Below are 15,314 nucleotides of genomic sequence, written 5' to 3'. Positions count from 1 at the left end.
TAAATGACAAAACAGGGAATTAAGTACAACAAAGAGGATCTATTTCAATATACGGCGTACAAAAGGCGCGCCTAGGGTCGGAAGTTAGCAGATTTAGCCAGTCTAGGAGGTCGAACAATTAGTTGAAAGGGGTAACGGTGGGGGAAGCCGTTCATGTTAACTTACGTTGGTGGCCGGTCGTGAAAAGCAGAGCCAGAGGCTCTGCCTTCCAAGAAGACGTCTGTTCTGCTCGAAGTCTGGATTACAAGAGAGAGAAGCAACTGTGTTCGGCACCGCGGAAGACTGCAGCGCCCACACACGCGATCGGTATCCCGTGCACGCTATTGGCTAAACCCAATGGCTTGAATTCTCTAGCAGTTTCAGCAGAGGTCTCAAGGCGTCTCCTGTCAGCAGCTTTAACTGGACAGAACGGCCTCGGTTTTGAATGGCAAGCGACTTGTGTCACGCAGACATGGCATGAATCACTCTGGGAGAAAACTTGTAGAGATTCCACTGAGCCTTTGAAATACATTTTTTAAACTAATTCCCTAAAATATTCCTTCACTGGCTGCCATCCTGTACAGAATGATGGAATTTTTATGGATTATGGATGCATCTTGTCACTGGGCACCTATTTTTCTCGATTGGTTTGGTGAACATTCTGGACATTACGAGCGAATGATGTGGCCGCCCACAGAACATTTATGGAATATAATCGAGAGGCCAGTTCCAGCACTACATCCTACACCAGCAACACTTTTGCAAATATGGACAGCTATAGAGGCAGCTTGGCTGAGTATTCCTCCAGGGGACTTCTGACTTGTTCAGCCCGTGGCCGGCCGGAGTGGCCGAGAGGTTCTAGGCGCTACAGTCTGGAACCGGGCGACCGCTACGGTCGCAGGTTCGAATCCTGCCTCGGGCATGGGTGTGTGTGATGTCCTTAGCTTAGTTAGGTTTAAGTAGTTCTAAGTTCTAGGGGACTGATGACCTCAGCAGTTAAGTCCCATACTGCTCAGAGCCATTTGAACCATTTTATTTTTTTGAGCCCATGCCACGCCGAGTTGCTGCACTTCGCCGGGCAAAACGCGGTCCTTCACGATGTTGGGAAGCATCCTCCGACTTCTGTCAGCTCATTGTATACTGTTTCCTAATTTCTAGGCTACTGGAAGCATGACGACAGCAAAGAGATGGCTTACGAATTTGCTTAATAATTTGCAAAGAACAGTCCAAGTTGCAATATTACTTTCTTTATTGACTGATGGCTAGTTTCAAAACTAAACTCATTATCAAATCATCTACGCAACAACATCAGTGACGATAGCTACATACTTACACATTCCAGTTAAATATACACTACTGGCCATTAAAATTGCTACACCAAGAAGAAATGCAATGATAAACGGGTATTCATTGGATAAATTTATTATACTGGAACTGACATGTGATTACATTATCACGCAATTTGGGTGCATAGATTCTGATAAATCAGTACCCAGAACAACCACCTCTGGCCGTAATAACGGCCTTGATACGCCTGGGCATTGAGTCAAAGAGAGAGTGGATGGCGTCTACAGGTACAGCTGCCCATGCAGCTTCAACACGATATCACATTTCATCAGAAGTAGTGACTGGCGTATTATAACGAGCCAGTTGCTCGGCCACCATTGACCAGACGTTTTCAGTTGGTGAGATATCTGAAGAATGTGCTGACCAGGGCACCAGTCGAACGTCTTCTGTATCCAGAAAGGCCCGTACAGGAACTGCAACATGCGGTCGTGCATTATCCTGCTGAAATGTAGGGTTTTGCAGGGATCGAATAACGGGGAGAGCCACGGGTCGTAACACATCTGAAATGTAACGTTCACTTTTCAAAGTGCCGTCATTGCGAATAAGAGGTCACCGAGACGTGTAAGCAATGGCTTACCATACCATCACGCCGGGTGATACGCCAGTTTGGCGATGACGAATACACACTTCCAATGTGCGTTCATCGCGATGTCGCCAAACACGGATGCGACCGTCATGATGCTGTAAACAGAACCTGGATTCATCCGAAAAAATTACGTTTTGCATCCAGGTTCGCTGTTGAGTACACCATCACAGGCATTCCTGTCATTAGATCTCGACCAACGCGAGCAGCAATGTCGCGATACGATAAACCGGAATCGCGATGGGCTACAAACCGACCATTACCAAAGTCAGAAACGTGATGGTACGCATTTCTCCTCTTTACACGAGGCATCACAACAACGTTTCACCAGGCAACGCCGGTCAACTGGTGTTTGTATATGAGAAATCGGTTGGAAATGTTCCTGATGTCAGCACCTTTTAGGTGTCGCCAGCGGCGCCAACCTTGGGTGAATACTCTGAAAAGGTAATCATTTGGATATCACAGCGACATTTCCCTGTAGCGCGTCTGTAGCGCGTCATCTTCGTGGTGTAGCAATTTTAACGGCCAGTCGTGTATCATGCAAATAAGTGCAGCTCTTAACTGAACAAATACCATCGCAGCCTATCGAAATCATTAAACCAGAGTGAAGTGTCGGCAGACGTGCCAACACTGTTTTGTTGGAGGAGACCGAATTGCACGCTATAAGCTCACGCAGGCTGGCGTGACGTCTGAAACAGGATACGTAATGAATGCTATAAAGAAAAGTACGTAGCTTCTGGAATACTTAACTTTAATCCACATTTGTAGAACATCTCTCGTTACTGTACAGGTTTTATAATCACAATATCAATTGGTAATGGCGCCTTGCTAGGTCGTAGCAAAAGTATCTGAAGGCTATGCTAACTATCGTCTTGGCAAATGAGAGCGTAGTTGTCAGTGAACCATGGCTAGCAACGTCGGCTGTACAACTGGGGCGAGTGCTAGTACGTCTCTCTAGACCTGCCGTGTGTTGGCGCTCGGTCTGCTATTACTGACAGTGGCGACACGCGGGTCCGTCGTATACTAGCGGACCGCGGCCGATTTAAAAGCTACCACGTAGCAAGTGTGGTGTCTGGCGGTGACACCACACAGAGTGTTGCCAATGTTGCTGTGGTGTCACCGCCAGACACCACACTTGCTAGGTGGTAGCTTAAATCGGCCGCGGTCCATTAGTACATGTCGGACCCGCGTGTCGCCACTGTCAGTACTTGCAGACCTAGCGCCACCACATGGCAGGTCTAGAAAGACGGACTAGCACTCGCCCCAGTTGTACGACGACTTTGCTAGCGGCTACACTGACGAAGCATCGCTCATTAGCCGAGCAGATAGTTAGAATAGCCTTCAGCTAAGTCCATGGCTACGACCTAGCAAGGCGCCATTAGCCTTAAATAGCAATTGATAATTATCGTCTAAAGTATGTCTCAACAAGAACGATGTATACCAAAAGGATGGATTAAAGTTAAGTATTCCCAAAGCAACGTACTTTTCTTATTAGCATTCATTGAGCATCCTGTTTCAGACTTCACGATATTCTGGGTGAGCTTATAGCGTGCCTATTCGGCCCCCTCAAAATAACACTGTGTCGGCCCCTCTGTCGACACATCACATGGCGACGAGTTAAAAAAGGGTTTTGTTCTTTCTAATTGCTTACATCTGCTTGTGTCATGGCTTCGCCACATTCTCCAGATGTACTGTCCGAATTTTATCACTTGCAGAATCAGCAGACGCAGGCGTTATTGGATGCCCTTGGACAGCTCGTCCAGGGTCAACGTGCGCTACAAACCGATGCGGCCGCCGCCGCTTCATCGCTACCGCCGCCACAACACGCAGTTGCACCCCCCTTCCGTCAATTTCGTCCTGACGACGAAAGCTGGACGGAGTGGTCACGCCAATTTGGATTCCATCTCGCCGCCTACAGAATTCAAGGTAATGAGCGGCAGCCGTTTTTGCTTTCGTGTGTCGGTGTGTCCACCTACCGTGTGATAGTGAAATTGTTTCCCCGACGCGACGTAGCAACTCTGTCCTACGAAGAAATTGTGTCGGCTTTAGATGCCCATTTCAAAGAAACAGTTAATGTAGTTGCAAAAAGGTATACGTTCTTTCGTACCAAACGTACGGCCGGTCAAACTAATAGGGAGTGGGTTGCAACTTTGCAAGGCCTTACTAGGGATTGCGCATTTGAATGTGACTGTGGCCTTCCTTATTCAGATACAATGGTGCGTGATGCAATAGCACAGAACGTTTCTGATGTTCGCATAAGGGAACAGATTTTGAAACTAGTCAATCCCTCCCTTCAACAAGTGATAGACATATTGGATAGGCAAGACACACTTGACTTTGCTCAGGAATCATTTGAAACTTCGCCAGCTGTGTGTCGCATTAACCGGCCCGCCGGGCGCGCTGCAAGGAACTGTAAACAGCCTTCGCGCACGCCAAGCGCACAACCACGTGCCCTGCGAAAGCGAGCAAATGCAGTGCTGAAATCATGCCTGCGGTGTGCAACTAGACATTCGCGTGAGAATTGCCCGTCACGCCAAGCTATTTGCTTTTTCTGTAATAAGAAAGGACATGTTCAAAGTGTTTGCCAGAAAAAGCTTAGATCGGACACTACCACCCATTCCAGGCACTTTGCTTCGCGCCGGAATCGAACCAAGGACACTCAGGCTCGGGAACCTTCGCCCATGGACATTCAGGTAGTTAATGCCACTCCGCCCAGTGTTCCTCTCTCTAGTGACTGTGTTCGTCCCACAAAAAGTGTGCGTCGACGTCGACGGCAATCCCGTTACGTCGCAAGTGATTCTGTACCAGTGTCTGTTCAAGTTGCACAAAACAGTCGCTCTTGTCGTCAGCAGGACAATAAACTTTTTGTAGATTTGGACTTTGCCGGACAAGTGATACCATTCCAGCTCGATACCGGAGCTGCAGTTTCATTGCTCAATCACGCCACGTACAAACAACTGGGCGCACCGCCGTTGTGTGCCGCAAACGTTCAGCTCACTAGTTATTCAGGACAGCATATCCCTGTGTTAGGACAGTGCAGCCTTCTTGCAACATACAAGGGACAAACAAACCTTGTGTCATTTTACGTTCTTCGTTCTTCTGCTGCAGTGAACTTGTTTGGTTTGGATTTATTTCAGTTGTTTAACTTGTCAATAGTGAATCAGGTCCTATCAGTGAACCAGACTGTGCCTTCAGCCAGTGTTTCTCGACTATGTGAGGAATTTGCAGACATTTTTGCACCGGGCCTTGGTTGCGCTAAGAACTATGAAACACATTTGGAACTAAAAGTCAACGCGCAACCGAAATTTTTCAGAGCGCGCAATGTTCCCCACGCATTGCGTGATGAGGTCGCAAGAACATTAAACGATTTAGAATCCCAAGGTGTAATTGATCGTGTGCACGCTTCTCTCTGGGCCTCACCCTTAGTAATTTTGCAAAAACCTTCCGGAAAATTGAGACTTTGCGTTGACTTCAAGGCAACAGTGAATCCACAACTAGTGACTGCTACATTTCCTTTGCCCCGCCCGGAAGATCTTTTTGACAAACTGTGCCCGGGCAAATATTTTTCAAATTTGGACCTAGCAGATGCGTACTTGCAAATACCGGTGGACGAAGAATCCCAGCGCGTATTGGTGGTTAACACGCATCTTGGATTGTACAGATTCAAAAGACTGCCATTCGGATGTGCATCCGCCCCTGCATTGTTTCATCGATATTTACAAACTATTTGTGCGTCGGTCCCTACTGCAGCAAACTATCTGGACGATATAGTGATCTCCGGAAAGACAGAAGCAGAACATTTACAAAATCTCCGAACATTATTTCAGGTCTTGCGACAGAATGGTCTTCGTTTGAGGAAGGACAAATGTGTGTTTTTTGCTCGTGACTTGCCATATTTGGGACATGTCCTTAATGCCCAAGGCATACATCCGAGTCCAGAGCACCTCCGTGCCATACAGGACTTGCCTTCGCCGCAGAATTTGAAGCAGTTACAGAGTGTGTTGGGAAAAATAAATTACTACCATACCTTTATTCCGCATGCCTCTTCCATTTCAGCTCCGCTTCATCGCTTACGCCGTAAGGGTGTTCCGTTCGTCTGGTCGACGGAATGCGAACGCGCCTTTCGCCTATTGAAATCGGCGTTCCTTTCAAATACTTGCCTTACGCCATTCGATCCCCGGAAACCCCTTTTGTTGATGGTAGATGCCTCGGATTTCGGGATCGGTGCTGTGCTTGCGCACAAAGATGGTTCGCATGATCGCCCTATTGCCTTTGCGTCCAAATTGCTCTCGTCAGCGCAACGAAATTATTCCCAGATAGAGAAAGAAGCTTTGGCTCTCGTGTTTGGTGTTACAAAGTTTCACGATTTCTTGTATGGTCGTCACTTTACCATCATCACAGACCACAAACCTTTGACATCGCTTTTTCATCCGGACAAGCCTGTACATCCTCGTACAGCGCAGAAATTCATTCGCTGGTCTATTTTCCTCTCGCAGTACCGCTACGATATCTGGTATCGGTCCACTGCTAAGCACGGAAACGCAGATGCGTTGTCCCGTTTGTCTGTTGCTGAGGATAAAGCATTCGATTCTTCCGAACTTGCTTGCATGTTCATTGATGCGGAAACCGATGACGTGGTCGAATCGTTTCCGATTGATTTTCGTCGTGTAGCTACCGCCACAGCTGCTGACCCTGTCCTTGCTACCGTTTTGCGTTTTGTTGCTACGCAATGGCCCTTGTCGAAGTCGCGGATCGAGGATCCGATGGTTCGCCGATTTTTTGCTCACAAGGAGAGACTTTTTGTGCGACGTGGTGTTTTGTTGTTGCGTTCTGATAATGATCAGTCTAGGGTCGTGGTCTCACGTTCGTTACAGTCCTCTGTCTTAAAGCTTCTCCACCAAGGCCATTGGGGTATAGTGCGTACGAAACAACTTGCTCGTCAGCACTGTACTTGGTTCGGAATCGATGCTGCGATTACGAATATGTGCTCTTCTTGCATGGCGTGTGCCGAACAACAATCCGCACCGCCGCGGAAATTCTTTGCTTGGCCAAAAGCCACTTCCCCATGGCAACGCTTACACATCGATTTTGCTGGTCCATTCTGGAATGCTCTATGGTTGGTTGTTGTCGATTCCTTCAGTAATTTTCCTTTTGTTGTCCGGATGTCTTCCACGAGTCATCTGCCACCATCCAAGCGTTGTCTGCTATCTTTTGCATTGAAGGTCTTCCACAGTCTATTGTTTCAGACAATGGCCCACAATTCATGTCTGCAGAATTTCAGTCATTCTGCAAGGCCACTGGTATTCAACATCTGACGTCCGCGCCGTTTTCGCCACAGTCAAACGGTGCCGCTGAACGATTGGTCCGGACTTTCAAGTCACAGATGTTGAAGTTGAAAGAGTCGCATTCTCGGGAGGACGCGTTGTTGCTTTTTTCTGTCTTCGTATCGCTCTCAGCCCCGCGATGGTCGCTCGCCGGCTGAGTTGCTTCACGGTCGTCCTCATCGAACCTTGATGTCTTTGCTGCATCCGCCGCATCAGGTTCCTGTGCAGCGGCAGACTCCTGCTTTTGCTCCAGGCGACGTGGTATTCTATCGCAACTATCGCGGTTCACGGCGTTGGCTCGCCGGGCGCATTCTTCGCTGCCTCGGCCGCGCGATGTATTTGGTTTTGGGGGCCTCTGGTGAGGTGCGTCGGCATCTCAATCAGCTGCGCCTCTGTCGTCGCCTGGGTTCTGCCGCTCCCCGTCTGCTTTCAGCGACGGAGCCGTCCGGTCAGCGCCCTGGGGACCCATCTACTGGCTCGCCTCATCCCCAGGTGTTACCGACGATGCCATCCATTCTGCCCCATGGCGTTGCGCCGCCGCCACAGCCGCCGCCGGCGCAGCCCGCAGAGGACGCTTCGCTGCAGCCGCCTACCGCCTCCTTGGGTCACGCGCCGCCAATCGCTTCCCGTGACCAGCTGTCCTCCGCCATGGATCTCTTGCCCGCTCCGGACCACATGGCGTCATCGCGCGTCGGAAGCCCCGACGCAATGGAGGTCGACCCTTCGGCCCCTCCTGTCTCATTACGGGCGCCTACGCCGCATGTTGACGTGCACCCTGGAGTAGGTTTCCAGGCGTTTCCTAGCTCCCCTCGGACCGAATGGCCGGGTGCGGGTGGCACAGCCTCGCCTGTTGTTAGGCTCCCCACCTAGTCGCATACGTCAACATGGGGCCCTCCCCACGGCGGGCGGAAGCCTTATAACACGACCGTTCGCCGATTTGCGGGGAAGGAATGTGGTGTCACCGCCAGACACCACACTTGCTAGGTGGTAGCTTAAATCGGCCGCGGTCCATTAGTACATGTCGGACCCGCGTGTCGCCACTGTCAGTACTTGCAGACCTAGCGCCACCACATGGCAGGTCTAGAAAGACGGACTAGCACTCGCCCCAGTTGTACGACGACTTTGCTAGCGGCTACACTGACGAAGCATCGCTCATTAGCCGAGCAGATAGTTAGAATAGCCTTCAGCTAAGTCCATGGCTACGACCTAGCAAGGCGCCATTAGCCTTAAATAGCAATTGATAATTATCGTCTAAAGTATGTCTCAACAAGAACGATGTATACCAAAAGGATGGATTAAAGTTAAGTATTCCCAAAGCAACGTACTTTTCTTATTAGCATTCATTGAGCATCCTGTTTCAGACTTCACGATATTCTGGGTGAGCTTATAGCGTGCCTATTCGGCCCCTCAAAATAACACTGTGTCGGCCCCTCTGTCGACACATCAGTTGCTATATAAACAAAAATAGTTCTACCCTTGGCACATAAGTGACACTGTGTACCGACAGACGCTGGGAGCAGCAGATGCTTTCAGGTCTGTAGACGGACGGGTTGTGCTCGCCGTCGGTTCGCCCTTGCGCAGAGTGGGCGGAGCGGCTGCAAATTGCGGATAGTCGGCATCCGCCGTGCGGCGCCACTCGTCTCAGATATGCAAATACCGCCATCAGCGGCGGACGCCGCATTAGGCTCGCCCCGGGAGCCGCCGCCGCCGGCGCCGAGGCGAGCGGATCGTTTATGCATCTCTTACGACACAAACGCTGCGCTCTGAATTGTTAATGTCGCTCCCCGAGAGGAATGAGGCAGGCAGCTAAGCAGGCCGGTTCACGGTTACAGATAACGTCCCACAACTGCCGGCTAGCGCTAGAGTGTAGCAAGCTGACGTCATAGATTTTAATACCAGCCACCGCAAGGAATCATAGTAATATTCGGTGGTTACTACTTTCACATGCAAAGTGCTGCCATTGCAGTGTATACAATATTGTTTTGTAAGACGCTTTATAGCACAACCATGAAACGCCGCTAAACCCGCTGGGCAGAACTAGTGATTAGGACAGTAGAAAGGGCCAAATAAGGTTGGCTCAAAATGTAAATATTTCACGGTTGAAGGCCGCCAAACAAGAAATCTAAAAAACCAACAGGATAAAAATGCAGTTAAAATAGCAAATAAAATAATTAAAAATGGTTCAAATGGCTCTGAGCACTATGGGACTTAACATCTGTGGTCATCAGTCCCCTAGAACTTAAAACTACTTAAACCTAACTAACCTAAGGACATCACACACATCCAGCCCGAGGCAGGATTCGAACCTGCGACCGTAGGAGTCCCGCGGTTCCGGACTGAGCACCTAGAACCGCTAGACCACCGCGGCCGGCATAAAATAATTAAATTATATATATTTCAGCTACGTTGAACGCCTCAAGACAAGGGTGGATGGACGAACATAAATGAGATGCAATACAAACAGTTGAAGGCCCTCAGTAAATTTTTCAATATTTTAAAATAAATTACCGTAACCTTTCAAAGGCAGAAGGCCGCAATGTTTAAATTTGAAAGGTAATTTTAATAATAATACTGCAAGGCTGAAGGCCCACAACTAATTTATCAAATTAAAAAAAAAATATAACCATGCACAGAGCACAACTTAATCATAGCTGACACTTGGTTCAAGAAACATAAAAGACGGCTGTATACATGGAGGAAGCCTGGAGATACTGACAGGTTTCAGATAGATTATATAATGGTAAGGCAGAGATTTAGGAACCAGGTTTTAAACTGTAGGACATTTCCAGGTGCCGATGTGGACTCCGACCACAATCTATTGGTTATGAACTGTAAACTAAACCTGAAGAAACTGCGAAAAGGTAGGAATTTAAGGAGATGGGACCCGAATAAACTGACTAAACCACAGGTTGTACAGAGTGTCAGGGAGAGCATAAGGGAACAATTGACAGGAATGGGGGAAAGAAATAGAGTAGAGGAAGAATGGGTAGCTCTGAGGGATGAAGGAGTGAAGGCAGCAGAGGATCAAGTACGTAAAAGGACGAGGGCTAGTAGAAATCATTGGGTAACAGAAGAAATATTCAATTTAATTGATGAAAGTTGAAAATATAATAATGCAGTAACCGAAGCAGGCAAAAAGGAATACAAACGTCTCGAAACTGAGATCGGCAGGAAGTGCAAAATGGGTAAGCAGTGATGGCTAGAGGACAAATGTAAAGATGTAGCGCATATCTCACTAGGGGTAAGATAGATACTGCCTATAGGAAAATTAAAGAAACTTTTGGAGAAAGGAGAACCACTTGCATGAATATCAAGAGCTTTGAAGGAAACCCAGTTCTAAGCAAAGAAGGAAAAGCAGAAAGGTGGAAGGAGTATATAGAGGGGTCTATAGAGGGGCGATGTTGGTGAGGACAATGTTTTGGAAATGGAAGAGGAGAACGAAGAAGATGAAATGGGAAACATGACACTGTGTGAAGAGTTTGACAGAGCACTGAAAGACCTGAGTCGAAACAAGGCCCTGGGAGTAGACAACTTTCCATTAGAACTACTGACAGCCTTGGGAGAGGCAGTCCTGACAAAACTCTACCATCTGGTGAGCAAGATGTATGAGACAGGCGAAATACCCTCAGACTTCAAGAATAATATAATAATTCCAATCCCAAAAAGAGCAGGTGTTGACAGATGTGAAAATTACCGAACTATCAGTTTAATAAGTCACAGCTGCAAAATACTAACACGAATTCTTTGCAAACGAATGGAAAAACTGGTAGAAGCCGACCACGGGGATGATCAGTTTGGATTCCGTAGAAATGTTGGAACAAGTGACGAAATAGTGACCCTACGACTTATCTTAGAGAATAGATTAAGGAAAGGCAAGCCTAAGTTTCTAGCGTTTGTAGACTTACAGAAAGCTTTTGACAATGTCGATTGGAATACTCTCTTTCAAGTTCTGAAGGTGGCAGGGGTAAAATACAGGGAGAGGAAGGCTATTTACAATTTGTAAAGAAACCAGATGGCAGTTATAAGATTCGAGGGACATGAAAGGTAAGCAGTGTGTGGAAGGGGGTGAGACAGGGATGTAGCCTTTCCCCAATTCTATTTAATCTGTATATTGAGCAAGCGGTAAAGGAAACCAAAGAAAAGTTCGGAGTTGGTATTAAAATCCATGGAGAGGAAATAAACACTTTGAGGTTCGCCGATGACATTGTAATTCTATCAGAGACAGCAAAGGACCTGGAAGAGCAGTTGAGTGGAACGGACAGTGTCTTGAAAGGAGGATATAAGATGAACATCAACAAAAGTAAAACGAGGATAATGGAATATAGTCGAATTAAGTCGGGTGATGCTGAGGGAGTTAGATGAGGAAATGAGACACTTAAAGTAGTAAAGGAGTTTTGCTATTTGGGGAGCAAAATAACTGATGATGATTGAAGTAGAGAGGATATAAAATGTAGAATGGCAATGGCAAGGAAAGCGTCTCTGAAGAACAAAACTTTGTTAACATCAAGTATAGATTTAAATGTCAGGAAGTCATTTCTGAAAGTATTTGTATGGAGTGTAGCCATGTACGGAAGGGAAAAATGGATGATACATAGTTTGGACAAGAAGAGAATAGAAGCTTTCGAAATGTGGTGCTACAGAAGAATGCTGAAGATTAGATGGGTAGATCACATAACTAATGAGGAAGTATTGAGTAGAATTGGGGAGGAGTTTGTGACACAACTTGACTAGAAGAAGGGATCGGTTGGTAGGACATGTTCTGAGGTATCAAAGGATCACCAATTTAGTATTGGAGGACAGCGTGGAAGGTAAAATTCGAAGAAGGAGACCAAGAGATGAATACACAAAGAAGATTCAGGAGGATGTAGGCTGCAGTAGGTACTGGGAGATGAAGAAGCTTGCACAGGATAGAGTAGAATTGAGAACCTCATCAAACGAGTCTCAGGACTGAAGACCACAACTACGAGATTCAAAATGCATAGCTTCACGGCTGAAGGCCTCCAAACAAGAAATCTTAAAAATCAACAAGACAGAAATGTAGTCAAAATAGCAAATAAAATAATGAAAATATATATATTTCAGCTAGGTTGAAAGCCTCAAGACAAGGGCGGGTAGACAGACATAACAAGATGCAATGCAAACGGCTGAATTTTTGAAGGCCCACCATAAAATTTTCAAGATTTTAAAATAAATTACTATAAACTTTCAAAGGCAGAAGGCCGCAATGTTTAAGGTTGAAAGGTAGTTTGAAGAATAAGGTTCCAAGGCTGAAGGCCTATAATCAGTTTTCCAGAAGTTTAAAAAAATAACTATAAACTTTAAGTGTTAGAAGATGAAACCGGATTGGTTCAAATGGCTCTGAGCACTATGGGACTTAACTTCTGAGGTCATCAGTCCCCTAGAACGTAGAACTACTTAAAACTAACTAACCTAAGGACATCACACACTTACATGCCCGAGGCAGTAAGTGCACTATCCGAAAATTACCTCGAGCAATTAAACAGAGAACCGACTCGTGGAGATAACATTTTGGACCTACTGGTAACAAACAGACCCGAACTTTTCGACTCTGTAAGTGCAGAACAGGGAATCAGTGATCATAAGGCCGTTGCAGCATCCCTGAATATGGAAGTTAATAGGAATATAAAAAAAAAGGGAGGAGGTTTATCTGTTTAGAAAGAGTAATGGAAGTCAGATTTCAGACTACCTAACAGATCAAAACGAAAATTTCTGTTCCGACACTGACAATGTTGAGTGTTTATGGAAAAAGTTCAAGGCAATCGTAAAATGCGTTTTAGACAGGTACGTGCCGAGTAATACTGTGAGGGACGGGAAAAACCCACCGTGGTACAACAACAAAGTTAGGAAACTACTGAGAAAGCAAAGAGAGCTTCACTCCAAGTTTAAACGCAGCCAAAATCTCTCAGACAAACAGAAGCTAAACGATGTCAAAGTTAGCGTAAGGAGGGCTATGCGTGAAGCGTTCAGTGAATTCGAAAGTAAAATACTAGGTACCGACTTGACAGAAAATCCTAGAAAGTTCTGGTCTTACGTTAAATGTGTAAGTGGCTCGAAACAGCATGTCCAGACACTCCGGGATGATGATGGCATTGAAACAGAGGATGACAAGCGTAAAGCTGAAATATTAAACACCTTTTTCCAAAGCTGTTTCACAGAGGAAGACCGCACTGCAGTTCCTTCTCTAAATCCTCGCAAAACGAAAAAAATGGCTGACTTAGAAATAAGTGTCCAAGGAATAGAAAAGCAACTGGAATCACTCAACAGAGGAAAGTCCACTGGACCTGACGGGATACCAATTCGATTCTACACAAAGTTCGCGAAAGAACTTGCCCCCCTTCTAACAGCCGTGTACCGCAAGTCTCTAGAGGAACGGAAGGTTCCAAATGATTGGAAAAGAGCACAGGTAGTCCCGGTCATCAAGAAGGGTCGTCGAGCAGATGCGCAAAGCTATAGACCTATATCTCTGACGTCGATCTGTTGTAGAATTTTAGAACATGTTTTTTGCTCGAATATCATGTCGTTTTTGGAAACTCACAATCTACTATGTAGGAATCAACATGGATTCCGGAAACAGCGATCGTGTGAGACCCAACTCACTTTATTTGTTCATGAGACCCAGAAAATATTAGATACAGGCTCCCAGGTAGATGCTATTTTTCTTGACTTCCGGAAGGCGTTCGATACAGTTCCACACTGTCGCCTGATAAACAAAGTAAGAGCCTACGGAATATCAGACCAGCTGTGTGGCTGGATTGAAGAGTTTTTAGCAAACAGAACACAGCATGTTGTTATCAACGGAGAGATGTCTACAGACGTTAAAGTAACCTCTGGCGTGCCACAGAGGAGTGTTATGGGACCATTGCTTTTCACAATGTATATAAATGACCTAGTAGATAGTGTCGGAAGGTCCATGCGGCTTTTCGCGGATGATGCTGTAGTATACAGAGAAGTTGCAGCATTAGAAAATTGTAGCGAAATGCAGGTAGATCTGCAGCGGATAGGCACTTGGTGCAGGGAGTGGCAACTGACCCTTAACATAGACAAATGTAATGTATTGCGAATATATAGAAAGAAGGATCCTTTATTGTATCATTATATGATAGCGGAACAAACACTGGTAGCAGTTACTTCTGTAAAATATCTGGGAGTATGCGTGCGGAACGATTTGAAGTGGAATGATCATATAAAATTAATTGTTGGTAAAGCGGGTACCAGGTTGAGATTCATTGGGAGAATCCTTAGAAAATGTAGTCCATCAACAAAGGAGGTGGCTTACAAAACACTCTTTCGACCTATACTTGAGTATTGCTCATCAGTGTGGGATCCGTATCAGATCGGGTTGACGGAGGAGATAGAGAAGATTCAAAGAAGAGCGGCGCGTTTCGTCACAGGGTTATTTGGTAACCGTGATAGCGTTACGGAGATGTTTAACAAACTCAAGTGGCAGACTCTGCAAGAGAGGCGCTCTGCATCGCGGTGTAGCTTACTCGCCAGGTTTCGAGAGGGTGCGTTTCTGGATGAGGTATCGAATATATTGCTTCCCCCTACTTATACCTCCCGAGGAGATCGCGAATGTAAAATTAGAGAGATTAGAGCGCGCACAGAGGCTTTCAGACAGTCGTTCTTCCCGCGAACCATACGCGACTGGAACAGGAAAGGGAGGTAATGACAGTGGCACGTAAAGTGCCCTCCGCCACACACCGTTGGGTGGCTTGCGGAGTATAAATGTAGATGTAGATGTAGAACCTGCGACCGTAGCAGTCGCGCGGTTCCAGACTGAAGCACCTAGAACCGCTCGGCCACTCCGGCCGGCACGGCTCAACCCAAACTGAATATTCTTACACCGTGTAATACTTGCTTTGTGTGAAGCCTGCTAGTCAACTGCCACAAGGTAGTCGTAAAATCATAGTCCAACAAAGTTCCTTGTCAATATAGGACCATCTCCGCCACTATACGGAGCCAAAGACAGCATCATGCATTCTTCATCCTCTGACTACTGCTTTAAATGTGTGTGTATGAGACTACAGTCCTCATATTCGTGTCCTTCGAGTGAGCTGGGT

This window comes from Schistocerca cancellata, chromosome 3 (assembly GCF_023864275.1).
Source record: "Schistocerca cancellata isolate TAMUIC-IGC-003103 chromosome 3, iqSchCanc2.1, whole genome shotgun sequence".
Taxonomy (NCBI): domain Eukaryota; kingdom Metazoa; phylum Arthropoda; class Insecta; order Orthoptera; family Acrididae; genus Schistocerca; species Schistocerca cancellata.
Note: the sequence above shows the minus strand (reverse complement) of the source record.